Source organism: Sapajus apella, unplaced genomic scaffold (assembly GCF_009761245.1).
Source record: "Sapajus apella isolate SASKATOON/1434 unplaced genomic scaffold, GSC_monkey_1.0 scaffold4, whole genome shotgun sequence".
NCBI lineage: Eukaryota > Metazoa > Chordata > Mammalia > Primates > Cebidae > Sapajus > Sapajus apella.
In genome coordinates, this window is record NW_022436944.1 from 48,508,901 (window position 1) to 48,536,727 (window position 27,827).

General features: G+C 37.4%; 1 protein-coding gene across 5 annotated transcripts in view; it reads left to right on the forward strand.

The window, feature by feature from the left end:
- Window positions 1–27,827, forward strand: part of LOC116537523 — a 618,525-nt gene that overhangs the window by 140,690 nt on the left and 450,008 nt on the right. The gene's annotated exons all lie outside the window — the stretch shown is intronic.

Genomic DNA, 27,827 nt, shown 5'->3' on the forward strand with positions numbered 1-27,827 from the left:
TACTGGCAGTGGGAAAAGGCACAAAGGAACTGATAATATCTTAAATGATTTAAATGATGTCTTTAATGCATTGGTTATCCCCCATTTTGGTTTCTAATAAAAGTTGTCAGAAAGAAACAAGATAATGTTCAAAGTATATTGAGTTTCTCTGAACCGAAGTTCTGGTTAAATTAAAATTATTATTAAAAGATCAGTCTCAGGTGCTGCTGCGTATATCCACAAGCTGTTATTGTTGGATGCTTTTATCAGGCTCTTTAAATTGTCCTCGTAAGCTTAAAATCCTGAAGAGTACCAATGGCGCCACTGGGGAAGGTAGAGCTTCCATACTTGATGTGAGTCAAGGGTAGTCAACCTTTCTGTAAAGGGCTACGCCATATGAATGTTTTCAGCCCTGTAGGCCATAAGGCCTATGTCACAACTCCTCAGCTCTACTTTTGTAGCATGGAAGCAGCTGTAGACAATATGTAAATAAAGCATGGTGGTATTCTAATGAAAGTTTATCTTCGAAAAGAGAGGAGGGTCAGATTTGGCCTGTGGCCTATCATTGGCTGACACATAATCCAGATGATTAGACTAGATTACTCCTGCACTGATTCTGAAATACATCAGTAAATTGAACCAATGGCCAGAGAGACACAATTGCAAAGTCAAGAATGTGAAAACAGTTTTAATGACTTAGATTCACAATATTTGTTTCCTAGTTCGGTTGCTCAACCAAGAGTAGGTTCCATGGGGACAGTTCCTCATTCCCAGAGTCCCGGGCATTCCCATTTTTAAGATTTGGCCACCAAGTGGTCTCAGTATGGCCTCCTTCACCCAGTGACTGCAAGATTTGGGGAATCCACTGGTTTTGTCTGCAGGTAACCACATTTTTCTTTCCTGTATTAAGTGGATTGTGGTATCTTCCCTACTGACTTTAAGGGTTGTTGCAATGGCTGAGTGAAATACTGCTCAAGATCACATTTCATCACACATTCCTATTAAAGAGGAAAATATTAACTTTGCTTGACCCATTTTTTTTCTCTAAACCTAAGCATGGTACTTGGTTGATTTTTTTTTTTTCTGGGCAGATTTGTATGTCTGTGTTTGAGTGATATTAAATATCTAAATATAGTTAAATGATTGAATGATTCTTAAGCTTTGCTTCACAGTGGACTTACCTGCAGCAGTTTTAAAAATCCTGATGCCTTGGCAATACCCCAGATTAACTGAATCTGAATCTCTGTGGGGGAGACCAAGCATTAATATACTTTTGAAACTACACAATTGTATCATTTTCTGTTGCTATTGAAACAAATTACCACAGATTTAGTAGCTTAAAATAACACAAATTTATTATCTCACAGTGTTGTAGGTTATGCGTCTGACACAGGTCTCATCTGAGCCATCGTCAAGGTGCTAGCAAGGCTGCATTCTTTTCAGGAGGCTCTAGGGCAAGCGTGTCCAACCCACAGGCTGCATGTACCCCAGGACAGCTCTGAGTGTGGCCCAACACAAATTTGTAAACTTTCTAAAAATATTATGTTTTTTTTTTTTTTTTTTTTTTCTTTAGCTCATTAGCTATCATTAGTGTTAGTGTATTTTGTGTGTGGTCCAAGACAGTTCTTCTTCTTCCAGTGCGGCCCCGGGAAGCCAAAAGATTGGACACCCTTGCTCTAGAAGATAATGTGTTCCTTTGCCTTTTCCTACGCTTTCTAAAGAGCCCGCCCATGGTCCTTGGTTCATGGCCCTCTTCCTTTGCAAAGTCAGCAACAGCAGGCCAAACTCTACTTTTATCTCATCACTACGACCTTTGACTCAACTCTTTTTCCTTCCTTTCCCCTTTTTAAGGAATGTTATCTTGGGCTCATCTGGATGATCCAAGTTAATCCTTCTGTTTTAACAACCTTAATTCCATCTGTCATGTAGCCTAACATATTCACAGGTTCTTCGGAGTATGATGTGTACAGCTTTGGGAACCCGTTATTCTGCCTACCACACCAGATAATTACTACTCAAAAAGGGAAAAGTGTATGGACCCTAACTAGTAGAAGCAAATTATTCCCACATGTGTTCTGTTGACGGTGAGTGCATAAGCATTCATTCTTTCATTGATTCACTCATTGATTCATTCTTTCAATAAATGGTGATTTCCTTTTGTGTTCTTAGCATTGATTCTAGAGATACAATAATAAACCTTGTGGCAAAGGCCTAATGGAAAGGAAAAGATATTTAAATAGAGAAAATGCATATGCCTTGGGTCCTCATAGAAAGGTTCCTTTCCCAAATTTTGAGACAAGGCTAGGATTTGTGGAAGAAGTGATGTGAGAATTAGATAGGTATAGAATATGGAATAAAACTAGCCTTAGTAGCTCTTTCAGACACTTAATGCATTATCTTCTATCCTTACTACAAACTTGTATAGTGCATACTATTACTGCCGTTTTGTAGATGTGGAAGCTGAGTCTCATGAATATGAAATAATGATAATAGTTATTCTATTCTATGAAATCATGTGTGTAGTTCTATACTAGGGCATTTTAGAATGACCATCATTTCTTTAAACACTGGGCAAAGTTTTTGCTGTCTTCCAAATTCACATGTCTTTCTGAAGAAAAAAAAGGAGCAGAAATCTGACACAGCCTCTATGGTTATAACTGGCATGTAGCCACAGAAATGTTTAGCCTTGTGGCTTGTTTTCTGTCTGAACCAGAAGAGTACCATGTTCTCAATAGACGCTTAGTCAGTATGGTTTTTAATGGGCATAACAGGACTCCCAGCATGCAGTCACTATGTTGCCACTGTCAACACTATAGTTCATCCACGTATCAAAGTGATTGGATATGGGGATCTGGTGTCTTCTGGATTTGATCAGTGAAGGTTTGAAGATTTCCGTGCCTGCTGCTCTTTGAAAAGTGATAGGAGAATCGAGTTTAGTGTTCTTAGACTTACTTAGCTCCTACTTTCCATCATAAACCTAACAGATCCACTTGGGGTGATTCTACCATGAACCTGTTTTTATTGAGTCACTTGACTTTCACAAGTACCCAGATTTAGTTTCTCTGTGACAAGAATATGGGTAATGCTGCCGAGACTGGTTATTTCTTACATATCATATCTACAATCACTGAAGGAAGAACCTACAATGTGTAGAATATTGAGATACATTGGATGTTTCTAAAAATGGCTTCAAAGAATGTTTTTGAGTTGCTTCATTCTGGGCATTAATGCTTGAAATATCAAGATAAATAGGAAGCCCAAGTTTTAGTGAGAAAATGCAGATCATTAAATGAGGGAAATAAAAATGCATTACAATGTATTAAGAAGGGGCTTTAGGCCAAATTTTAAGACCAGCTAAGGATTTCTGGAGAAAGTAATGTTGGAATAGGTAAGGAGAGAATGCTGGATAATAATTGCCTGAATGCCTGCTCTGGGCAGTTAATGAATCATCTTTCATTCTTACAAAACCATGCACAGTGGTTACTATTACCACTATGTTGCAGATGAAGCTCCTACAGAACAAGTAACTTTTAAGGTCTTATAAAGAAAATGACAAAAGTAGTATTGGGTTGGGAAAAGACTAAGCTACAGTACTAATACAATGGCCATTAGCCATGTATTGAAATTTAAATTACTTCGACTGTTTAAATTATTATTATTATTGAACAATAATATTATTCAATTTTTTAATCGAAAAAATTCAGCTCCTTCTTTACACTTTATTCAGGTACTCAGCAGTCACACGTGGCTAGTTGCTACCATATTGGATAGCACAGATTAAAGAAAATTTCCTTCACTGCAGAAAGTTTTATTGGACAGCATTGCTCTAGGGTATTTAGAAAATATTTAAAGGTGTTCTAGAACTTTTTTTTAGGTTAGCAACAGTATTAGTACCATGTAGGCTCCTAGAATATCAGAACCAGAAGCAGACTTTATATGAGTAGCTCTCTTCTACCCTTACTAGTCACAAGGTAGATAACAAAAGATTAAAAAAGAAACTTTCACCCAGGCTGTTCTACTAATACGTGGAGAGTGGGACAAGAATTTGGGGGTTCATGTGGTTAGTATATTCAGAGGAACATATGTTTCTTGTGCAGGATTTATCTATGGAAAATGCAAGTGGTCACCTTGGCATGGGGATAACAGTGGGCTATTTTAGCAAAGGGAAGCACTGCTACTATGTATAGCGAGTACATAATACATCAGTCAAATGTGTCAAATTGGAAATGATTATTATAATTTTCAAGTGATATCTAAGCATCTGTTTGTAGATAAACTAGTAATATACTAAAAGAAGTCATTTTTATGTGTTCATTAATCCAGATCTTTAAAATACTCCGATGTGGTGATTTCTTTTGTCTTAGTGGAAGTTCCCGTTTTAATAGTGCTCTCAACTTAGCTAAAGACCTTTTAAAGTTTTCAATCCTATCATCTTTGAAGTCATCCCATAAAGAAGGATGGACAAGTATTATGATCAACAATGAAGAGGTAGGGGAAATAGGCTACTCAGAGGTTTGCTTTTCTGTTCAAATTAGGTGACCTGGGGTTGATTCTACATCTGTTGGTGCCTAATCTTGGGATATTTCCAACAGACCATTAAAAAAAAGCAACCTCACTCATTTAAGGAAAATGAATCTATAATTACTATTTTTTCCCATTGTTTCAAAAGTTTACCCCCGAAAACTTCATATTAATGAAGTTTTACTGCTCTCCAGAAGATGCTGATTCATGCAGGATTGAAGAGAATCCAGTAGGCAGGTCGTGAAGTCATTCAGTGCATACATATGAGTTTTTACCTCGATGTTGGAGTCGTAGGAGACAACGAATAGTTGCTATTTTCACCAAGTAAGGACTAAGTAGTAGCCAAGTGTAGGCACCTAAAGTGGATCTTACTTTGCTTAGTACTGGGAAACACTCATAGTTTCTATCACTGTTTCAGGCCATTGAAGTGGAATGAGTTTGTTATTGATGGCCTGTGTCGCAATTCCAGTGTGACAGACACCAGCAAACACATTGTCTTGCTCTAGTCTACAAATAGAAATCAATGACTATTTTATTTGCTCAACCCTGCCTCTAGTCCACGGCTGTGGCCTCCATCATGAAGTAGCTGGAATGATTAATGATCTGTTGGTGGTATTAATGCCTCTTGTTTTGGTACCCTAATTATAGAAGCAGATTGGAGCCAAGCTTTTTAGAGTGGGTTTGAGATTGAAAGATATTTGAAAAGCAGGTGATTGGTCCAACACTTCCACTTCTTTCAATTTAACCATAAATCAGTTGTGAATGATTTTTTCACTGTAATTTTTCATAGGTTTTGAACTTTGGTAATAAGCATCCCTGTCCCACAGTGAAACTGTGATTTTCCTAGATCTTGTTGGAAAGAAGATGAAGATTTATGAAGGGGCATAGAAGGAAATGTACTGCATTTCTTTTTATCCTCTGCTTGTTGTTTTTCCCTCCTTTCCTGTACTTCAACCCTGGTAAGTCTCAACTTTCATGCATGCCATACATGGCATCTAGTATTTGGAAACAGGAAGCTGCAGTGTGACTTGACCTAGTTACCAGTGACTGTACAATTACAAATAAGAAGTTGATGCTATATAAAGTAGTACTACATTCCACGCTGAAAAGAACATATGGAGAAGAGTGCCTTTGCTCCAGCAACACCCGTTTTTAAAACTCATTTGCTGAATTTGTTGACTTATTTTTTTTTTTTAAGTTTAGGGTGGCTCAAGGCATTGCTACCACCCAAGAAACTACCATGAAGACTGTGGAAAAAATTCTGAGGAACCCTGGGTGAAGAGATAGGTTTAAATTGGAATCAATTTGACAATTTTTCCTTCCCTAACTAGAGCTGCAGCTTACTCCACTGTGTGTAATGTAATACATCTGTGCCTGATGAAAATCTGGCTTGCAAATTATGGAAAAGCACAGGATTCTTTACATTTGTATAATTTATATTTTTTAAAGCATTTTATTATCTGGGGAGTATATTGACAGCAATGGACATCTTAAAATAGATTGTTTATAGACACTCAAATGCAGCAAATATACATGTTTACCTTTATACTGCAGCACATGGAAAAATCCACCAGGTCTTTTAGGGTATTCAGTTTTTTGTGGCTGCAACACTAAAGTCCTATGTATTTGAGTAATGTATTACATTTATAATTCATTTAAAATATGAGGTTCATATATTAACAGGCTTGTCTTTTAATTCTACAAATTGAAAGAATGATTCCTTTCTGTATTAGGTTTCTCCAGAGAAGCAGAACCAATAGAGTTTACTTAGAGATATATAGAAAGAGATTTATTGTGAGAGACTGGCTTATGCAATTAGGGAGGCTGAGAAATCCTATAATCTACCATCTAAAAGTAGAGGCCCAGGAAAGTTAGGGGTATAGTTTCAATCCAAACTCTAAGGCCTGAGAACCAGGGGAGCCAATAGTGTAGGTCCCAGTCCGTGTCCGAAGATCTGAGAACCAGGAATACTGAAGAATGAAGGCAAGGAGAAGGAGAAATTCTTTGCGCAAGCAGATAATTGTTATTTTTAAATTTTACTTTATGTTCCAGGATACATGTGCAGAACATGAAGGTTTCTTACATAGGTGTACGTGTGCCATGGTGGTTTGCTGCACCTATTGACCTGTCCTATTCCCTCCCCTCACCTCCCATCCCCCAACAGGTTCTGGTATGTAATGTTCCCAACCCTGTGTCCATGTGTTTTTATAGTTCAACTCCCACTTATCAGTGAGAACATGAGGTGTTCAGTTTTCTGTTCCTGTGTTACTTTGCTGAGGATGATGGCTTCAGATTTCATCCGTGTCCCTGCAAAGGACATAATCTCATTCCCTTTTTTGGCTGCATGACATTTTGTGGTGTATATGTACCACATTTTCTTTATTCAGTCTGTCATTGATGGGCATTTAGATTGGTTTCATGGCTTTGCCATTGTAAATAGTGCTGCAATAAATATAAGGTACATGTGTCTTTATAGTAGAATGACTTATATTTCTCTGGGTGAATTGGTACTTCTGGTACTAGATCCTTGAGGAATCACCATACTGTCTTCCACAATGGTTGAACTAATTTACATTCAGAGGGAATTTTTTTGTTCTATTCAGACCCTTAATGATGCCTGTTCAAACTGGGGAGAGTAATCTCCCTTACTCAATCTACCTATTCAAATGCTAATCTCTTCCAGAAACACCTTCACAGTCACATCCAGAAATAATGCTTACCTGCTATGTTGGCATCCGTTAGCCCAGTCAAGTTGACACATAAGATTAATCATCACACCTTTTTTCTTTCCTTCCAGCCTGCCTGCCTTCCTGCCCACTTTTCTTCTTAAAATATCTATTGAGCCATTATTATGTACCAAAGCAGTAAGCTTGTCTTAGGTGGCTGAGTAGTGGGAGGAAAAGGTGATTTTGAAAATAAGATTCCGTCCTTGCCATCAAAGACCTTTCATTTTAGTGACGGTGGGGGGAGAAGAGAACATAGGTTTTCGTTATTTTTGCAGACAACTGAGTCCATTTTGAGCCAAAAAAGAAAAATAAAAAACCTTGTTTTGAGGGCATTGGGCAGTTAGCAAAGTCTTTTGAAGGCACAGGAAATCAGTTTTTTGGTTTATTTTGTTTTTGGTTTAAGAGACAGGGGTCTCTCTCTGTCCCTTAGGCTGGAGTTCAGTGGTGCAGTCATAGCTCACTGCAGCTTGTAGGTCCTGAGGTCAAGTGATCCTTCCACCTCAGCCCCCCAAAGTATTGGGATCACAGGTGTGAGCCACTGCACCTGGCCTGGAAACCAGGTTTAAATGCCAATAACAAGACACAAGAGCAGCCAAGAGAAACGCCAAAGCACTTATCCAAGGGAAGTCCCACTGCTGCTGCTTTACAGTTTTGGGCCAAACCCTCTGCCAGAGCTGCCACAAAAGAAGAAATTCCTTTAACACCACACTTGCAAGAACAACTAATGTCCTAAAGTGAATCAGTGACCTTGGGTTGCCTTTTTTTTCCCCCATCTCAAACCTCTTACAGGTATACCTACTTAGCAAAACACAGGACACATCTGCTTTCTTAACTGCAAAAAAGTCTGGGGAGTATAATTGTTGGCTTTCCAGTTTCTGTTACATTGGAGGTTACATCAAATGGGTTGGAATGCATATGGAGGGAGTGACCCCATAGTGTCCCCCTTAGGTAGGCAGGTTAGCAGATAGCTAGAATAAATTGTGTGTTATGCTGTAGTAGATTATGGGAATACCTAGTGAAGGCACCCATCTCAAGAGGAAGGAGGGGTATTCAGGGTAGCATCTTGGAGTAGGGCTATACTTGCTGAATCTAGAAAGGTTTCAGGATTGTATTAGGATAGGATAAGATAGGTATATGTTACAGAAGCAAACAGCTTCAAAATTTCAGTGGTTAACACATTCACACAAAATTCCTGCAAAGTCTGTGCTCTGGGGGGCACTGGGTACAGATTTGTGGGACCTGGTGGCAAGATGAAAATATTGGGCCCCGTTTCTAAAAATTGTCAAGACAGTGACAGCAGAGCATCAAGCCAAGCACAGAGCCCATCCAAGTGCCGAGTCCTGGGTGATCACATAGGTTACATGCCCATGATGCTGGCCCTAGGTGAGGGTCCAGGAGACTCCAGAGAAGCTTTCTTGTATTTGATAATTCAGTAATTCATGCGGCTTCAGTGTGTGACTCTGCCATCTCAACACAACCTACTCCAATTTTGCCAAAACTGGACGAGAGAGACTGGAGGGCCACATAGGGGATTTCACTGCCTTAACCCAGAATTGCAGTATCTTACTTCTACTCACATGTCATTGGCTAGAACCGATCACATGGCCTTGACTGACTACCAGGTGGCTAAGAAGTGGAGACTTCTGCATGCTTAAGAATAAGAAGTCAGGTTATGGTGAAACAGGATTATCTACCCAAATATTTGGGGTATTTGGATTATTTTCCCAAAGAAAAGGGAATGATATAAACAATATCTTTGTTATTTGAAAATACTATTTGTATGTGAATATTAAGAAATTTAGAGTGGCTTAAAAATTCTAGAAGTATGTTTGCTTTTTGCCAATCCACTCATTTTGAATAGAATAATTTCAAAATTATTATTATTTTTTTTGCTAAATTCAAGTGTTACTAGAATAATTAGCAGTAACTAATGAAAAACTCTGAGAATTTAGAACAAGGAATTTTTTTTTCTATTTTAGTACATATATACCTTGTCTTAAGACACAAATTGTATTTTATTGAAAACAATGTATATAAAAACCAATCAAATAAAAATATTCTCTTGAATTTTTAAACTTTTTTTAACCAATGAATACACTCAAATATATCTGCTCAGACAGGAAAATAACATCACTGAAACAATTCTAAAGAGTTTTCCTGCTTCTATCAAGTGCTCTGAATTATCTTTATCTGGCGTGTGCTCGAGTGTATTCACATATAAAATCCACTTCTAAACGTGGGAAATGGGTGTTCTGAAAAGCTAACCCTTTATGTCACTGATGCCCTGTGTCTATTGCTCTGGTGCTTTTATCTATGAATTAAAACAAAATTGCCAAGTCCAATAATGTAGAGACAATAAAAGGAGCTTAGATAAGAGATAAAGAAATGTGGTTCATGACAGACATGTCAGAGTATCTATTGACAGATAGATTTCTTTTTTTAATCAATGAACTCCTGTTACTGTTGTACACATGTAACTTGCACTCCTTTAATTTTGTTCATTTAAATTCAGTGTTGCTCTTTTTGGTACAGTATTGAACTACCCTTAGAATGCCTTCTTTTTGATGTTGCACTGTGCTTTATTGGAAGGAAAACTGGACTTCAGAACAAATCCAAATCATTGGATTTGTTCTGAAGTCCAGCCCAAACACTTACCAATTATGCAGATTTATCTTTTTTTATCTATAAAATGGGAGTCATAGTTGTGATGACCTTAATAACAAGCGTGGTGTTAAGATGATGACTAATTGTTTTTCTAACTCAATGAAGGGAAGGTATTTACACTCTATAGAGTCCAAATCAGGAGTCAGCAAACTATGGCCCACAGGTACACCTATTTAGCAAAACACAGGACAATGCCTGGCAAATTTGGCCCTTCACCCATTTTTTAAAATAGGGACGCAGACATGCCTTTCATCTGTGTAATGTCTATAGCTACTTTCCTGCTCTGATAGCAAAGTTGAGTAGCAGTTGTGACAGGCACTGTGTGGCCCACAAAGCCTAAATTATTTACTGCCTGGCCCTTTATGGAAAAATTTTTTGAATTACTGATCTAGATAGTCCCCAAATATCTGTTTTGATTTAAGAAAATGTAGGAATATTGCCTTAAAGGGATATGAGACTGCCTTTTAAAAAGCTCTGTACTCTATACTACACATAGAAAATCTCCAAGGACAGCCTAACCCAGCTTTCAGCTGCTGAAAATGGTATAACATTTATCTTTTCACTCTTGAAGTGCTACCTACAGGGCCACTGCTGGCAGAGGTCATTATGCAAATGCAGACACATCTCTCCAGGATACCATATGTGAGGCATTTGCACAAATGTAGATTGTATTCAGGCCTGAATATAATGTATATGCTTTAGTCACTTTTATGAAACTGTTCAGTCATCTGGACATTTTTCACTGTGTTTATCAGGAAATGTGAAATAGAGAATTGAGCAATTTTCTCATCAATTTGATCAATGTAGACTGGGAACCTGGATGCCTTTAGTCTTTTTCATTTTAATGCCTGTTTTCTCTCAATTGCTAGAATTTATTTATTTATTTTACTAAATTGCTCCGTTAATTACTTCAATTTTCCAATCTATCTTGCCATCGAAGGCTCAGCCTGTTTTAATTTTACATGTGGTTGGTACAATTGAGGTCTGTACCTAAAGTGTAGGATTTTCAGTGTAGGATTCATGTTTGTTTATCCATCTACTTGCTAGGTCCCTTTGATCTGTAACCTAAACTGTTCAAATTTCACTTTTGAATCAATCAAGTACATATGGAAACGCAAAAGGAAAGGAGGAGAGAGATTGTAATGAAAAGCCAACAACTGACCAACGTGGAGAAAGTGCCCTTGTGGCAAAAGAGAAGGGATTTGAAGGAGACAAGCAGGTACTAGAAGACCATGGGTTGATGCTTTGGAAATAGATAAGTAGGCCATGAGGAGAAGCAGAAATTGCCAACACTTTAGAAGAAAGATCAATGAAGAAGAGGGAACACTTTAAAAAGGAGAAGCAGCCAATAAAGTTATATTCGAGAGTAACCAGTCTGAGAAAATAAAACTGGCTTTGAATTTCAAAATTGTCCCGATTTGAAGGGGGAATCTTGAGCAAGTTTCATCCAGTCCTACCTTGATCAAGTAGGGACATTTTCTCATCAGGCTACAACCTATTCAAGCACTCTCTTTTCTTCAGGAGTTAGTATCTTCCTTGTTATGTAGAGAATTGCCTATGTCTGGTTGGGCAGATGGGGTGAGGAGCAAACTTTCAGGATGAGTGGACATCAACAGGTAACCTATTGGTCACTGTGGATTGATGGGCTTTGGTGGTATCAAATAAATATGTCTGGCCGGGCGCGGTGGCTCAAGCCTGTAATCCCAGCACTTTGGGAGGCCGAGGCGGGTGGATCACGAGGTCAAGAGATCGAGACCATCCTGGTCAACAAGGTGAAACCCCGTCTCTATTAAAAATACAAAAAATTAGCTGGGCATGGTGGTGCGTGCCTGTAATCGCAGCTACTCAGGAAGCTGAGGCAGGAGAATTGCCTGAACCCAGGAGGCGGAGGTTGCGGTGAGCCGAGATCGCGCCATTGCACTCCAGCCTGGGTAACATGCGTGAAACTCCGTCTCAAAAAAAAAAAAAAAAAAAAAAAAAAAAAATATGTCTGGATGATATGAACTTACAACCCCTGGCCATGGATGGTACTTGCCTTAGGGGAGAATACTGATTTCTGTTTCTCATACATTCCTGTTTCTCTAGTCCTTCTCCTTTCTTCCTCTTTTTCTACTCATTTGTACAAATGGTTTGTACATTTTGAAGAGTAGCTTTTGAACTTGGTAGTATTTTCGTAGTCTTTGTTTTCTGGTTTCCCCAAGAGTGACTCATGAATTCTGAAAAAGAGCCCTTGGGTTTGAGGAAGGAATTTTGTGGCAAAAATAATACTGTAAGATACTATAACCTGCTAAAAGCAGTTATTAGCTTTGGTGGTTTAGAGTTTATTGGTGACTTTAGACATCGAGGATGAAGGGAGACATATTTAGGACCAAGATTCAAAGAGCATGCAGAAGGATTTTCTTTTTGGTTGGCTAGTTGGTAAGTTATTTTTAGATAAGAAGTTTTAAGCTGGTGCAGAAAGGTACTGGAACATTGCAGAGTGATGGGGAAAGTCCACACAGATCCAAGTCTCAGGCACTGTAAGTTCAGTAGGCATCCATCACAATTACAGCTGAGAACTTATGACCGACAGAGGAGGAGGCCATTAACCAGTGTCTGATTAGTTCAGGTTCTAAGGAGCGATATGGACAGAGGTTACTGAAAGCCATAGGCTGGGAGTTAAAACAAATTCCTGCAGAGAAAGTTTTGCAAATGACTGACCACTTTCAAAAGTCCAGGCTTCTTATGAGTGACCTTTTTTAATCATAAGAGGCTTTCAAAAATTTGATGAGTAAATGCCTGAGGAAGTAGAAGTTAACTTGGATCTTGAAGAACAGGTAGGTGAGCATGGCAGCATAAAGGGAATATGAGGTCATTCTAATTAAGAGGATTTACTTGAAGTAGGATACAAATGGCATATGTCTGGCATATCCTGAAGACTCTTAGCAAAATGATATATTAAAATCAATATAGTTAGTGTGAGATCTGAGGGTTTCAGTGTAGCTTTGGGTGTGTGTGGGTTGTGGGGGGTGTGGGTGTGTGTATGCTGTTTATTGAGTGCAAGTGTATAAACTATTTACCAAGCTAGGTTTTAAACTGGAAGGCTCGGCCTACATATTTTATCTAAAGAATCATAACCCCCTTAGTGTAGTTTTAACAAAATATTTTAATTCTTTGCTTTCTTTCACTTACCTAACTAAAGACTTTCTTGGCCTAGATGTGCGCAAATTTTAATGTACGCATGAATCACTTGAGGGTTGTTAAAAATGTAGATTCTGATTCAAAAGATTTAGCAGAGACAGAGCCTAAGATCTGCATTTCTCACAAGCTCCCAGGTGATGCTGCTGCTGCTGGTCTAGGGATCGCACTTTGAGTAGAAATGACTAAATGGAAGTGGAAAGAGTTTGGTAGCAAAAAGGGGTTTAGTTTTATCATTGTAATGGTTTGCGTGGTTGAATTCTAGCTCTGAGACCTGTGAACTTTATGATTTGGATATGTTATTTAAGCTGTTTGAGCCTTATTTCTTTATCTGCAAAATAGGGATAATGATACCACCTTCACAAGCATCATTCTAATAGGTACATTTCTCCCAGATCTATCTCATTCACAGTTTTATTTTCAGTGGCGAGAACACTTGGCACATCACAAATGCTTCATAAGCACTTATTGAATGAATGAATAAATTGAATGAACTAATGAATAAATAGATTTGATTATGAATTTATAATGTAAATAGGACATACAGCAAAGGATCTCGCCCTAAGAGACATTTTAATAAATGTTGATCGCTTCCCCATGTCCTTTGCCCTCTGAAATAAAAGGCCAAGTTTGGATGCATGTTTCAAACTGCTGAAGCAACAATGTATAAAACAGGTATTGTCTCTGTGATATCTCAATGAAATAACAGTTACATTTCAGATAATAGAAACTTGATGGATAGATGGGAGAGTAGTTTCATAATGTTATTATTACGTATAAATGGACAAGGGTACATTAGGCAATCACTTCTCATAAATTGATCATCTAAATATATACATTATATCTTACCTGCTGCTGGAGCACTGGAAGGGAAGCCATTGTAAGAAAATAGGAACCTTTTAATAATTCTTTAGATTCAGAAGACACTGGGATCGGGTACACAGCTGATATTGGGAATAAAATTTGACAAGCCTGGATTACCTACTCATAGACTCCCTACTTTCCCAAAATGTCTAAATTTGAGTTTAGCAACCTTGCTCCTTTCTAAGTGCAAGAGCGCTGGAATTTCGAAAGTTAAGCCAGTATGCTTGAATGAATACTGTTAACTGGTTTATACTGAGGACAGCGATTAGGCCACTAAACTAAAATACCAACTATGGGTCAAGAACTGAAGTAGATAGTGGAGGGATGGGGTGAGGAAGGCAGAGCCAGTCTTTGGCCTCATGAACCTTATTCTCAAGAACAGACAGGGAAACCCAGAAAAACAGAAAGAGACCAACAGTGCATTGCTTGATTGGCTTTCAGAAATGTGTTCACTGAGATGAGTTGTCATTTGTTGGTTAAATGGGCTTAAGACCAGTTGTGGCGGGTGTTTTGCTGCACTATTAACTGCTGTATCATCAGCACTTGTAACAGTGAAGACTATATGGTAGGTTTTCAATAAATATGTTTTTAGTGATGAAAAACTTTGCAGCAAACTATTCTTAGTAAATTCGTGTTAATAGTGACTGAGAATGGCTTGTTCTGTGCACACTCAGAGCAAATGTATATTATAATTTCTCTCTTGTGTATAACCAACGTGTAGGTTTTAGCCATAATTAATTTATTAATTAAGGTTAAAAAAAGAAACACCCCTAAACTATGAAACTGTCTTTTTGCTAAGGCACTTGAATAGGAGTATCAAAAAATTAGCAGATGATACTGCTGCTGACAGTTCTTCATATTGAGAATTTTCTTCTTGACTTAGTAAGTACTTTTAACTTTTGTAGCAGCTGTCACTGCCGTTGGTGGCGGTCACATTTTTTGCGTTTATTGAAGTTGACAGTAGATCGGGTTTGTGGTTTCCTTTTGTTCCTAAAGCTGATTATTATTAAGCGTGTTTTTTAAAGCATGGTTTGCTGTTTTATAAACCTTCTGAAGACACCACCACTCTCACTTTCTTAACTGCAGGATTATCAACACTGTTGTCACCTACTAATTTGATCTAGCCCTTATGCCACAGAGCATTCATTGCCCAAAGCAGGAGGTACCATAATGTCAATAGCAAACACATCTGGTCTTAAAAAAAAAAAAAAAGAGAGAGAGAGAGGGGCAGACATGCAGTTTGCAAACCATGTGACTAGCAGGTCTGCATAATTATGATTGCAATTATGATTATTTTTAAAGGGAGGTAAAGAAATGATATGGTTTGGCCAGGTCCCAACCCAAATCTCATTTCAAATTGTAGTTCCCATAATTCCCACTGGTCATGGGAGGGACCAGGTGGAGATAATTGAATCATAGGGGTGGTTTTTCCCCATGCTGTTCTTGTGATAGTAAGTTCTCATGAGATCTGCTAAGTACAGAGCGAAGCTTTCCCCAACTTCGCTCTGTACTTCTTGCTGCCACCATGTGAAGAAGGATGTGTTTGCTTCCCTTTCCACCGTGATTGTAGGTTTCCTGAGGCCTCCCAAACCCTGCAGAACTGTGAGTAAATTAAACCTCTTTTCTTTGTAAATTACCCCGTCTCGGGTATGTCTTTATCAGCAGCAGGAGAATGGACTAATAAATGAAGGTTTCATCTTACAGTGTAGTAGTGAAAACTCTTATTTTGGGCTCACCTCTGGCTGGTAGGGAATCGGTATCCGCACAAGCAGGTCAGACTTATTAAATCATAGGCAAGAAATCTTGGGCAATTTCTGCAGTTATGATGATGAGTGAGCCCATGAAGTGTCTGGGTAGTCAGGTAGATGTGATGGCCCACTAATTCCAAACACAGCCAATCATACCGAGAGTAGGAGTACTTAAAAATATAAACTGCCTCAATTACAGTATTGTCACTTTGTGTGTGTGTGTGTCTTAAATAACTGAGATAAATGTTTAAAAATGGTAGAGGAGGAGAGGGATGAAACAAAAAAGTCAAAACAAGTATCTTTTGTCCTGGAGTGTTAGTTATGCAGTACTATTGTCCCAAGAAGTCAGTTGTTTCTCATTAGGAAAGGTGAACATGGGAAATAACTACTCTTACCATTTAGTAAGTGAAGTGAGCATGAGCAGAAGTGACACACAGAGTTGTAAAAAAAATTCATGTGTGGCCCTGAGTGATGGGATCTGTATCTGGGAGGGAAAGCATGGAGATAAAGGGGCCAAGTAGACCCAGATGGGGAATATGACCTCGAGAATAGGTGCAAAATAGCACAAGAAAAAAAAAATCCATGGGCATGAAAACAATGTGAAGGAAAAGAGACATTCCCCTGGGCAAATGGAGTCTATCTCCCTGTAATGTTCAAATGTGTAAAATGCAAAGATGAAAGGGAGGAGGTAAAAGGAGAAGGAGAGTCCTCTGCCTCAACTAGCCACACGTCTGTTATTGGGTAAGGCATATGATCTCCTGGAATTCAGAGTCATTTTTTCTATTTAGTGAAGTGAAAGGACTATAATGAGTGGTTTTTATATTGTCCTGTGTAGATTTTAGAGGTTCTAGAAAAGGGCCTTCTCAGGGAGTAGGTTTGTTTCCAAAGTGGCTGAAAACCAATGATCCTAGGATCATCTCCAGATCTAACAAATTAGGATTTTTGACTTTTATCATCTCTTTAATAGGGAAGGATTGATGGTGAAATACAAAATAACACTTTCATTTTATGCTTCTAATTAACTGAAAAACTTATTGTACTTGCTTAGTAATCTGTATGTAGTATGATTTGATGATTTGCAATTAACATAGTGTTTCCAAAGTCTTTTTAATCTCATACATTTCTTGTTGGAATAGCAGTCCCTGAATTCATTTTTACTCATTGAACCACCAAATTCCTATAACAGTGTCCAGAATAAAACAGAAATTGGACTAAGGTCCTGAACACATTGTTACACAAGTTATGTCTTCAGTAAGTTACCTGTTTTATATAAATGATCCTAATTAAGACAGGCTATGAGCTCAGTTCTGACATTAGACTTTATTTGTTTGGGTAATATTTTGACTTTGTTCTCTTATCTCCAGTCCTGTAAAGATAGTTTAATAGATCAGCACTCATAAAGAGGTGCCAACATATCATACCTTATGGACGAAATGAAATGCATCCTCATAGTGGCACATTATGAAGAAAGGAGAAGGTAATAAGATAGGAAGGGCTGAAGAGAAGAGAAAAAAGGGCAGGGTGATGGTAGGAGAGACAATTAATTCCTTCTGAGCTGATTTTAGTTTTTATTGACGACTATACCCTAAAGAGAAATGATTCAGAGAAAGAGGAATCTATATGGCAGGCAAAAATAAGATATGGATTAAAAACTCTTTTCTGTATGTTCATGATGCTGACTCACAGGATCAAAGACTCTAAATGGTGAATTGGCCTTCTGGGTACAATGAAGAACACAGTGTAAACCTCGTCCTAACTCATTCATGATCAAGAGTGCCTTTCTAGAAAAACTTTCAGATAATGAGGGAGAAAAATGATCAGAATAGTCTAATCTGATTTCCATTATTTTATCTTTGCCAGTGTTATTTGAAAAGAGAACTGCTTTTAAAAGTCTTGTAGGAAACAGCCGATTTTTGACTTATGGCTCACTATTTTTGTAAACTATTTGGTATGTAGACATTATGGGACCTTTTACTCTTAAAATACCTGACAATATTGGGAAAACAAATAAATAACTGACGTGCCTGGTGACTTTATGAAGTATATTCTGATAAGCAGCTGCCACCAGACAGAAAGATCCACTATAAAGGCTTTCTTTGCTCCTTGGTCCCTCAGCACCTTGAATTTGCAATAGCTGCATCTCATTATCCTATCTCTGTTACTTTCAGGATAGGTTTGCATTGGTAATATTCTAACAAAAGTCAGTAACTGTCACCTCAAATAATGCTGTGTTACATCCTCCACATTAAAAAAAAAAAAAAAAAAGATGCCCAAAGCACTTATTGAATTGTTTTCATCTGGCAGGTAATGGAGATTGTTATTTAACTTGTTGTTATGCCCATAAATAGTTAATCCCATTATCATAAACAAAATGAAGCTATTAGCCTCATTTATAGAAAGATATTTTAAAAGAGGAAAGACTTGGGGCTGGAGAACACTTTCTCAAGCTTTTAAATGCAATTAAGAGATTCTCAACTAGGGAAGAAAGAATGAAAATTTTCTCTTCTAAATGTAAGTTGAACACATTATTTTGTGCATTATTATCTGTATAGGAACAATGATAAGATCAATATATTTTGAAGCTAAAGGGTTTTCCCTAATCATGTGCCTTCTCTGACTCATTCAGCTAACCATTCTGAAAACCCCAAATCTTATTCCAGAGTAATTTGTCAGCCATATATCAAAAACAGTTTGTATGCTGTCCTAGTTATCACCTGAGGAGATACTTTTAAACCCTAAAGAAAATAAACAGGTAGTTATAATTTACATGCTTACCAATTTATTCTGTTTTTTGCCCCTTACTGTTTTTTTTTTGTTTTTTTGCTCGTACCAATAAAGTAAGTTACACTTCTGTGACTTCCTATTCTTCCAACAGTTTAAGAGAGTCTTAGAATCATTTTTGGCATTTTAGAGCTTGATACACATGACTAATGATGACTTTTATAACACAGGAATTGTTTTGCTGCTTGAGAGCTCTAATGTACTTAAAGTTGATAGTAATAACTAATCTACTTGGGGTGACAAGTTAGAGTATGTAGTGAATTAATTGCATGCTCAAATTTTCTTTTCAAAACATGCAAAGATTTTATATTTCACCACGGAATAAGAATTTACAGTTGGGTTCCCTGACTGGAATTTTCACCTTGGCATGTATATATAGTGTCTTGGGTTGGGTGCATTTCACAGTGTAACTGTCTTTTCAGCATCAACACTCAATGAGAATGAGGTCAAACATCACAGCTTTAAACAACCTGATTCTATGAATTGGAAACTTCCATCAAAAGGCTATAACGTTGATTCATAGCTCGTTTTTCCACCCTCACTCCAGTTAGTTAATTTATCTTAATATTACCATAAGTGTTTCTGGCCTTATCATTGAAGATTTTTGTTCTCTTAACTGAAGCATTTGTTTAAGCAATTGTTTCATTACTTTTCCTGTCATACTTTAATTTTCAGAAAATTGCGTAGATTTCTTTGCTGTGATTCTTTTCCCCACTCACCCTAACCTCCTAGAATGCTGCCTGCTAGTCTTCCGGAATCCAACCTTTCCTTCATTCTCATTCTTTCCCTGAAACCTTCTTTGACAAGTTTGGAGACCACCTTGATCATACCTTCAACTGAACTAAAGAAGGTGTTTTCAGTATTCATAGGATATTGTCTTGTCATATTTCTCTCTGTTTATTTCTCCTTTATAATTGAGATTCCTGAGCTCCTTAAAGGCAACTTTACTACCATAATTTGTATATGCCTTCCTCGAACAGTACATATAGTTGTATACAGTAGTTGAAGCGGTTAGGCAAATTGAAAATTAATAATTTAAATAGATCTCCCTGCCTTTATATTAGTCTGATGCCCTAAACCAGAATTATAAGCCTACTGAGGGAAGTTTGTATTCAACTTTCATTCTCCAGCACCTTGAGCCTGTCATATGGTAGGCACCCAACATTTTCTGTTGAATTGAACGGAATCATCTCTGGTAACTGTATGTAGCATGCCTGTTTTAAAGATGTTTAGAAAAGAAGATATACGACATAGCATTCTTTGATAACCTGGCTTCTTAACATTCTTTGTGTTTAATTTATCCTAGCTGAGTCTGACAATGAGATAGCTTCTATTTTGACTTAGCCAAAATTTTGGATACTGATGATGACTTGGCTTAACTCAGCACCTCTGATAAAAGCTCTGTTATTCATGCACACAGCCTTCCAATTTTATTTTAAAATATGTAAAACATTTTTAAAAATTGTCTGGCCGGGTACGGTGGCTCAAGCCTGTAATCCCAGCACTTTGGGAGGCCGAGGCGGGTGGATCACAAGGTCAAGAGATCGAGACCATCCTGGTCAACATGGTGAAACCCCGTCTCTACTAAAACTACAAAAAATTAGCTGGGCATGGTGGCACGTGCCTGTAATCCCAGCTACTCAGGAAGCTGAGGCAGGAGAATTGCCTGAACCCAGGATGCGGAGGTTGCGGTGAGCCGAGATCGCGCCATTGCACTCCAGCCTGGGTAACAAGAGCGAAACTCCGTCCCAAAAAAAAAAAAAAAAAAAAAAAAAATTGCCCCAGGATATTTTAAATTATTAGAGTAGAACATATCTACTGAGAGTTTTAAGCATAGCTTTTAATACTGAAGGTTTAAATGTTTTAGGTAGGTACATTTCCAAATTTCTCATTCTAAATCTCACCTTTATCTAAAGAATGCTGAAGTCACAAGCTGGAAATAGATAAAGGTGAAGTCATTGCCTCTTGACCGTTCAGCCTGGCGACACCCCTATTTTGTCTGTGGTAACTGGTTGCTGCACAGCCTCCCTTGGCCCCCTCTGGTGGCAGTTCGCTGGTCTACCACCTGAAGCCCTTGGCGGCAGTTCGCTGGTCTACCACCTGAAGCCCTTCCGGTGTATGGTTTTAGTGTATGGTTAAAGCCCATTTGGGGTACTGTTAATGACTTGTGAACTGTCTAGACATAGCATTAAAACTCATAAAATGCCATCTTCATTTCCTCTGTTATCCAAAAGTCTGTGTGAAAAAAAAATCCACCAACAGAAAACCAACACTGAAATTTCCAGGTGACTAGATTTTAATTTCCATTGTCGGAAATATAGATATAAATACTGAGATAATATGTACTGGTATTAAAATGCCCTCAAAAAAGTAGAGGCTAGGAAAGCTAGAAAACACAAAATGCCTTTCATCCACCCCTGGTAGTAGTTTCAACAGTCTCTATACCCTAAAGCACTAAAGACCCTTCCCCTGTACCTCAGACCTGAGAAATTTGTTGGACATAGTATAGAGCCTGGATTTTACACTCAAGTAAATATGCTCTGTGTGTTCCCAAAAAGGCCAATATTTATATATCAAGCTCACCAAGTTAAATTTACTTTCCCACATTAAGCCTGCATGATGAATGGCTTTATCTTGCCTATTACAGCCTGTTAAATCATAAATCCCTAGGCAGGAGAAAGAGGAAAAAAATATCTGGAAGGAAAAGAGTCTCTGAGGAACAAACTGTTACTATTTAAGGTTATACTGCAGCACATTTGCTAACAATAATATGTCAAATACATTGGAAACCTATTTGCTCTTGTTTTCTTTCCATTTTAATTTCTGTTGTTAACAACAACAAAAAAGGAATGTTGATATAGGAATATCTAACTTGATATTTCCATTTCCCTGTTTTGTTACATACATGATATAGTATTCCTTGAACCTATTTTACTTATATTCTTATTTGGTAGGTGAGTAAATGAATGCATGAATAAACATGAGTATTAAAGCATTTTCACATCCTGGTTGGAATGCCCTTTCCACTTATTGAAAGTTTAGCCCTCATTTCTGTTTTAAGAAAATGCTCAATTTCTCAGAGAGGCTTTCTCTTGTCTTTGGTTGGAGGTTTTCTTTCCACACTTTGTATTTTGCTTGGATTACAATTTTAATCTGCTTTGTATCAAAAGCATTTAAGTAATGTTCATAACAGTAAAGTATTGTGTTCAATTCCCAATTACACACTTAGTGCTTTTGTATGTTTCTTTACATTCCACAAAGCAGAGCATAGGGCATTTGGAAGGGAGGGTAGTGTCAGAGTGACCCTACAATCTACTTCCCGAGCTGGACACTTTTGAGATTAAAGGGAGTGGTATTAGTAATTATGCTGGACAATAGGCAAAGCCAGGACCCTCCTGAGAAAACCAGATATATGGGATACCTAAGAAGCATGAAATATTGAAACATGAATGAGAATTGTGCATCGGGCACTGTGTTCAAGTCTGTTTTCTTATAACTTAGAGTAAAATAGACTTTAATGGTATCTTGTGAATAAATAAGTGCCTAGTACAGATACTGGGTTAAATGTTTAGACAGGATAATGAACGTGTGTGGTAAATTATTAGATGGTTCAGGCTCCAATTCTGGCAGGTGAGAATAAAAAAAAAGAGGTAATGTCTATTGTTTAGGTTTATTCTGTATACTGGTGGCATACATAAAATAATTGTTTGATGTTTAGCATTATTGTTGTGTACATATATGTCCCCATTTCTAGAAGATGAACTACTTCGAGGCAGAAAATGCACCTGATTTATATTTGTACATCTTATATTTCCTTATATGTGCGTAGTCAACTACTGTATGCTATGAAATTGTACTGAATCTTGAAAGAGTTCTGCTGGTTAAACCTGTGTTTAATGGAGGCTCTTCTATAAAATTCTGGACTCATAGAACTGATTCTTTACTTATGACAAACCTATTTTCTTTTTAAAAGAAGCCATCCCATTTTTGAATTGCCATATTTATGGGAAAATACCCCTTTAATTTCAATGAAAACACATCTTATTATAATTTTAATTTGACATTATTTCTTGAGTACTCGCCCCAAACAAGGCATTTCTAGCCTTCCCGGAGTCCTCATTTGACCTTCTGGATCTATCCAGAGTAAACCTAAATCTCCTTCCTTTCAGTTGAAGTCTGCTATTATGGTCTCCTGAGTTTTTTCTTATTAAGCCTAGGTTTCTCAGGTTTTTAAATCATTTTTCTCATGACTTATTTTTCAGACTAATTGCTATTCAGTTCATCTTTGAAAGAATTCTACTTTAAAAGGAATATCCAGTTCCGAGTAAAATCTTCTGGCTGAGGTCTGAGCAAAGCATAGTATAGGAATTGGCTACCAAGTCTGCTGTGTAGTTATATATATTTTGTGTTCTGTGAGAGTGCCTGACAAAGGAGGAAAAGGTGGGCTAACTTCTGGCTTGCACTCCAACCTGCCAGTCGCATGCCTTGGCTCAGGGTTTTGTCTTTGCAGAAGAAGAGCCTCCATTCTTTTTACATTAGCAAAAAGGCATCATATAAGTTTGTCAATATCAAATCTATTACTCTGACTGATTCTTACCTTGCTTAGCTCTTAGACTCTGAACATCTTTGAACATCTTTATAATACAGCGTAAGATTTCCTATGCTGTTTTGTCAATCATATCATTTGTGCAATATTATGATCCTGTAGCTAACTGAAGTTCCTAGGTCTTATTTATATAGCTTCTGTTAATCCAAATTTCTCTTATTGTGCCTGACATTGATATATGTCATTGAAAAGGACAACAACTTTCTGCAATTTGTACAGATTTTCTTCCACATTGACTTGAAGTCGTTAATCGATACTCTTTGAAAATATTTTTTTTCAAATAGCCATTAGTACATCTTGCTACTAGTAATTTCCCTGTCTTCTTTAAAAGACTATCTTGAAACAGTAAAATCTTTCACTGAGCTTATTATTTTATGTTTATAGCATTTCCCTGAGTTGACCAGGTTCAGCAACTATATCTAGGCAAACCAATGTTAATTTTGATAATCACTTATTTTGAAGCATCTAAAATTTATTTAATATGCATATTAAACTTTTACTGGGGCTTGATATCAAGGTCAGCAATTTCTAGAATCTGTGCTTTTTTTATTTCTCATTTCCCATTTATTTTGAAAACCAGAACATTCATTTCTCTCTGAGCACCTAGCATCTTTCCTATTCTCTTTAAATTTTCATGGGGATTCTGTGAAGATGACTGCATTTATTACTCATTTTGTCCACCTATCCTTCTTAACTCCTTTCTGAAGCATCGCAGTAACCAATGTAAGAAGACTAGAGGAACTTTGAGAGTATGTCTGTGATTCTACATTCCCCCAGAGAGTTCTAGAAAGAAAGCAGGTACAAAAGGAAGGTACATCTTCCTTCTCAAAGATGTTGATCAAGAATCAAGAAATAAGCAACAGAGAAGACTTGCTTCACCTTAATTATTGGGTGAGTCGAGATGATGACTTTTGAGGTTTTGTGAGGAGCCTACATCACCCTGTCTGCTGCGTTTGCTCTTTGCAGGTTCCCTATCATGGTGGATCAATTTAAACATAGTGTTTTACTACCTGGGAAGGATGAATGTCTTCCAGTTGTCACCTGTAAAGGGGAGTGTTACCTGTACAATAAGAAACTTGATTTTAGGAAGGAACCATTCTCACATCCCAGGAGAACCAGCTAATTCGCAGCTGACCTAACAGTATCTGACATACCCCTTCTATTGACTCATGGCTTCCCTCTGCATGAGAAAATCCAACAGTTTAATCTCTACAAGTTACTGTGGAAGCACTCAACAGTGAGGAGAAAAGCAAAATTTCAACTCTGGGAGGAAGACTAAGCAGACTACATCAGTCAGGATATACTAGATTTCACTGCAATAACAAATGACCCCAAAACTAAGTAGCTTAAAATAAGATTAATTCTCACCCAGGCTCCATGTTCACTATTCACCAAGGATTGCCTGGAGGGCTGTTCTCCATGGCCATTAGCATCCTTACTGCAGGCTCATGGTGATAGAAAAGCCACTTACTGGAATATTGGTGGTTGCTCTGACAGTGAGAAAATAATATTTTGACATATGCACTGGCTCTTAAAGCTTCTACCCTGAAGTTACATGCAACAGTTTTCTCACATTTTAATGGCAAAATCAAGTCACCCTAACTTCACATGGGTAAGAAGTGCAGTGTCACTGTGCATGAAAAGAGAGAGAACTAAAATTATGTAAACAGCAAAATGAAGCAGTTAAAGAGGTTTTTCTATTGATATAGAAATAATAGAATTGACACATGGAAACCTTAACAAAAAAGTAAGGTGATTTTTAAAGACATGCAATTAGAATTCTGACATTCTAGAATTAATTTAAAATGCTTTGCAAATTTAAATATTCAATAGACAATTTGAAAGGAAAATAGTCTCTTCTGAAAACTAAATTGGATTCCTGGAAGATCAGGTGTAAGGAGTATCTCACAACATAGCGCAAAAATACAAAGGGACAAATATTCTGGGTAAAAAATATAAGAGAAGATAGTTACAAGACACTTAAGTTACACATAAAAAATATTTCCAGGAGGAAAAAGAAGCAGATTGAGGAGCAATAATAATTAAAGCAAACAAACAAGAAACGTTCTTTAAGATAAAGAAAGACTTGAAATTTCTGTTTGAAAGCTTTCAAGGTCCAGGCAGGGTCCATGAAGAAAAAAATAGTGTGTATGTACATATATATGTATATGTATGTATGCATGCACACTCATATATCTAGCATATTTATACACATGTGTACATAAACAAGTGTGAATACATATATAGACATATTTATAGATATATTGACGTGTATACACTGGAGTTACATATACATAGGATATGTCTGTATATGTGTTGGGGGAAATATATATGCATAGATAGACATATGTATTTTCTGGTGAAATCCTGGAAGGACAAAGAGACCAAGAAATTTTCTAAGCTTCCAGAGAGAAAATATATTTCATTTAGAGAAAGAGAATCAGATCAGCACTATCCTGTAGCCACTGAGGTTAGAATGGAATACCTAGGGATTATTGAGGGGAAGAGGAACAGCCTGAAATCCTGTCTGAGATTTCACTCACCACTCAAGGAAAACTTCAGAGTGCATGCCATTCTTTTTTTTTTCTTCAACTTTTATTTTAAGTTCAGGGTTACATGTGCAGGATGTACAGGTTTATTACATAGATGAACATGTGCCATCGTGGTTTGCTGAATAGATAATTCCATCACCTCCAATGTTTTTTTTTTTTTAAATTAAATCCAGCATCCATTAGCTATCCACCCTAATGCTCTCTCTCCCCTTATGTCTCCCTTCCTACAGGCCCCAGTGTGTTTTTCCCCACCTCATGTGTCCAAGAGCTTCCTCTTATAAGAAAGAATATACAGCATTTGGTTTTCTGTTCCTGTGCTAGTTTGCTGAGGATAATGGCTTCCAACTCCATCCATGTCTATGCAAAGTACATGATCTCATTCCTTTTTTATGGCTGCGTAGTATTTCATGATATATATGTATCACGTTTTCTTTATTCACTCTATCATTGATGGGCATTTAGGTTGATTCCATGTCTTTGCTATTGTGAGTGGTGCTGCAGTGAACATACATGTGCATGTATGTTTATAATAGAATTATTTCTATTCTTTTGGGTACATACCGAATAATGGGATTGTGGGTTAAATGGCATTTCTGGCTCTAGGTCTTTGAGGAATCACCACACTGTCTTCCACAGTGGTTAAACTAATTTACATTCCCACCAACAGTGTTAAAGTGTTCCTGTTTCTCCACAGTCTTGCCAGCATTAGTTGTTTCTTGACTTTTTAATAATAGCTGTTCTGACTGGTGTAATATGGTATCTCATTGTGGTTTTGATTTGCATTTCTCTAATGATCAGTGATGATGAGCTTTGTTTCATGTGTTTGTTGGCCACATGTATGTCTTCTTTTGAGAAGTGTCCGTTCATGTCCTTTGCCCACTTTTTTTGATGGAGTTGTTTGTTTTTTTCTTGTAAATTTGTTTAAGTTCCCTGTAGATTCTGGATATTAGGCCTTTGTCAGATGGACAGATTGCAAGAATTTTCTCCCATTCTGTAGGTTGTCAGCTTACTCTGATGATAGTTTCCTTTGCTGTGTAGAAGCTCTTAAGTTTAATTAGATCCCATTTGTCAATTTTTGCTTGTGTTGCAATTGCTGTTGGTGTTTATATCATAAAATCTTTGCCTGTGCCCATGCCCTTAGTGATATTACCTAGATTTTCTTCTAGAGTTTTTATAGTTTTGGGTTTTACATTTAAATCTTTAATCCATTTTGAGTTAATTTTTGTGTATGACGTAAGGAAAGGGTCCAGTTTCAATTTTCTGCACATCGCTAGCACCATTTATTAAATAGGGAATCCTTTCCCCACTTCCTCTTTTTTACAGGTTTGTTGAAAATCAGATGGATGTAGTTTTGTGGTCTTCTTTCTGGCTCCTCTACTCTGTTCCATTTGCCTGTGTGCCTTTCCTTGTACCACTACCATGCTGTTTTGACTATGGTAGCTTTGTACCATACTGAAGTCAGGTAGCATGATGCCTCCAGCTTTGTTCTTTTTTGCTTAGAATTATCTTGCTATTCAGGCTGCTTTTTGGTTCATATGAATTTTAAAATAGTTTTTTCTATTTATTTGAAGCATGTCAATGGTAGTTTAATGGGAATAGCATTGAATCTATAAATTACTTTGGGAAGTATGGGCATTATAATAATCTTGATTCTTCCTATCCATGAGCATAGAATGTTTTTCCATGTGTTTGTGTCCTCTGTGATTTATTGGAGCTGTGGTTTGTTGTTCTTCTTGAAGAGGTCTTTCACTTCCCTTGTTAGCTTTATTCCTGAGTATTTTATTCTTTTGGTGGCAATTGTGAATGGGAGTTTATTCATGATTTTGATTTTGTACCCTGAGACTATGCTGAAGTTGCTTATCAGTTTAGAAGCTTTTGGGCTGAGATGATGGAGTTTTCTAGATACAGGATCATATCATCTGCAAACAAAGATAATTTGACTTCCTCTCTTTCTATTTGAATTCCCTTCATTTCTTTCTCTTGTTTGATTCCTCTGGATACAATTCCCAATACTATGTTGAGTAACAGTGGTGAGAGAGGGCATCCTTGTCTTCTGCTGCTTTCAAGGGGAATGCTTCCAGTTTTTGTCCGTTCAGTATGATACTGGCTGTGGGTTTGTCATAAATGGCCTTATTGTTTTGTGATATGTTCCTTCAATACTTGGTTTGTTGAGAGTTTTTAAAATGAAGGTTGTTGAATTTTATTGAAG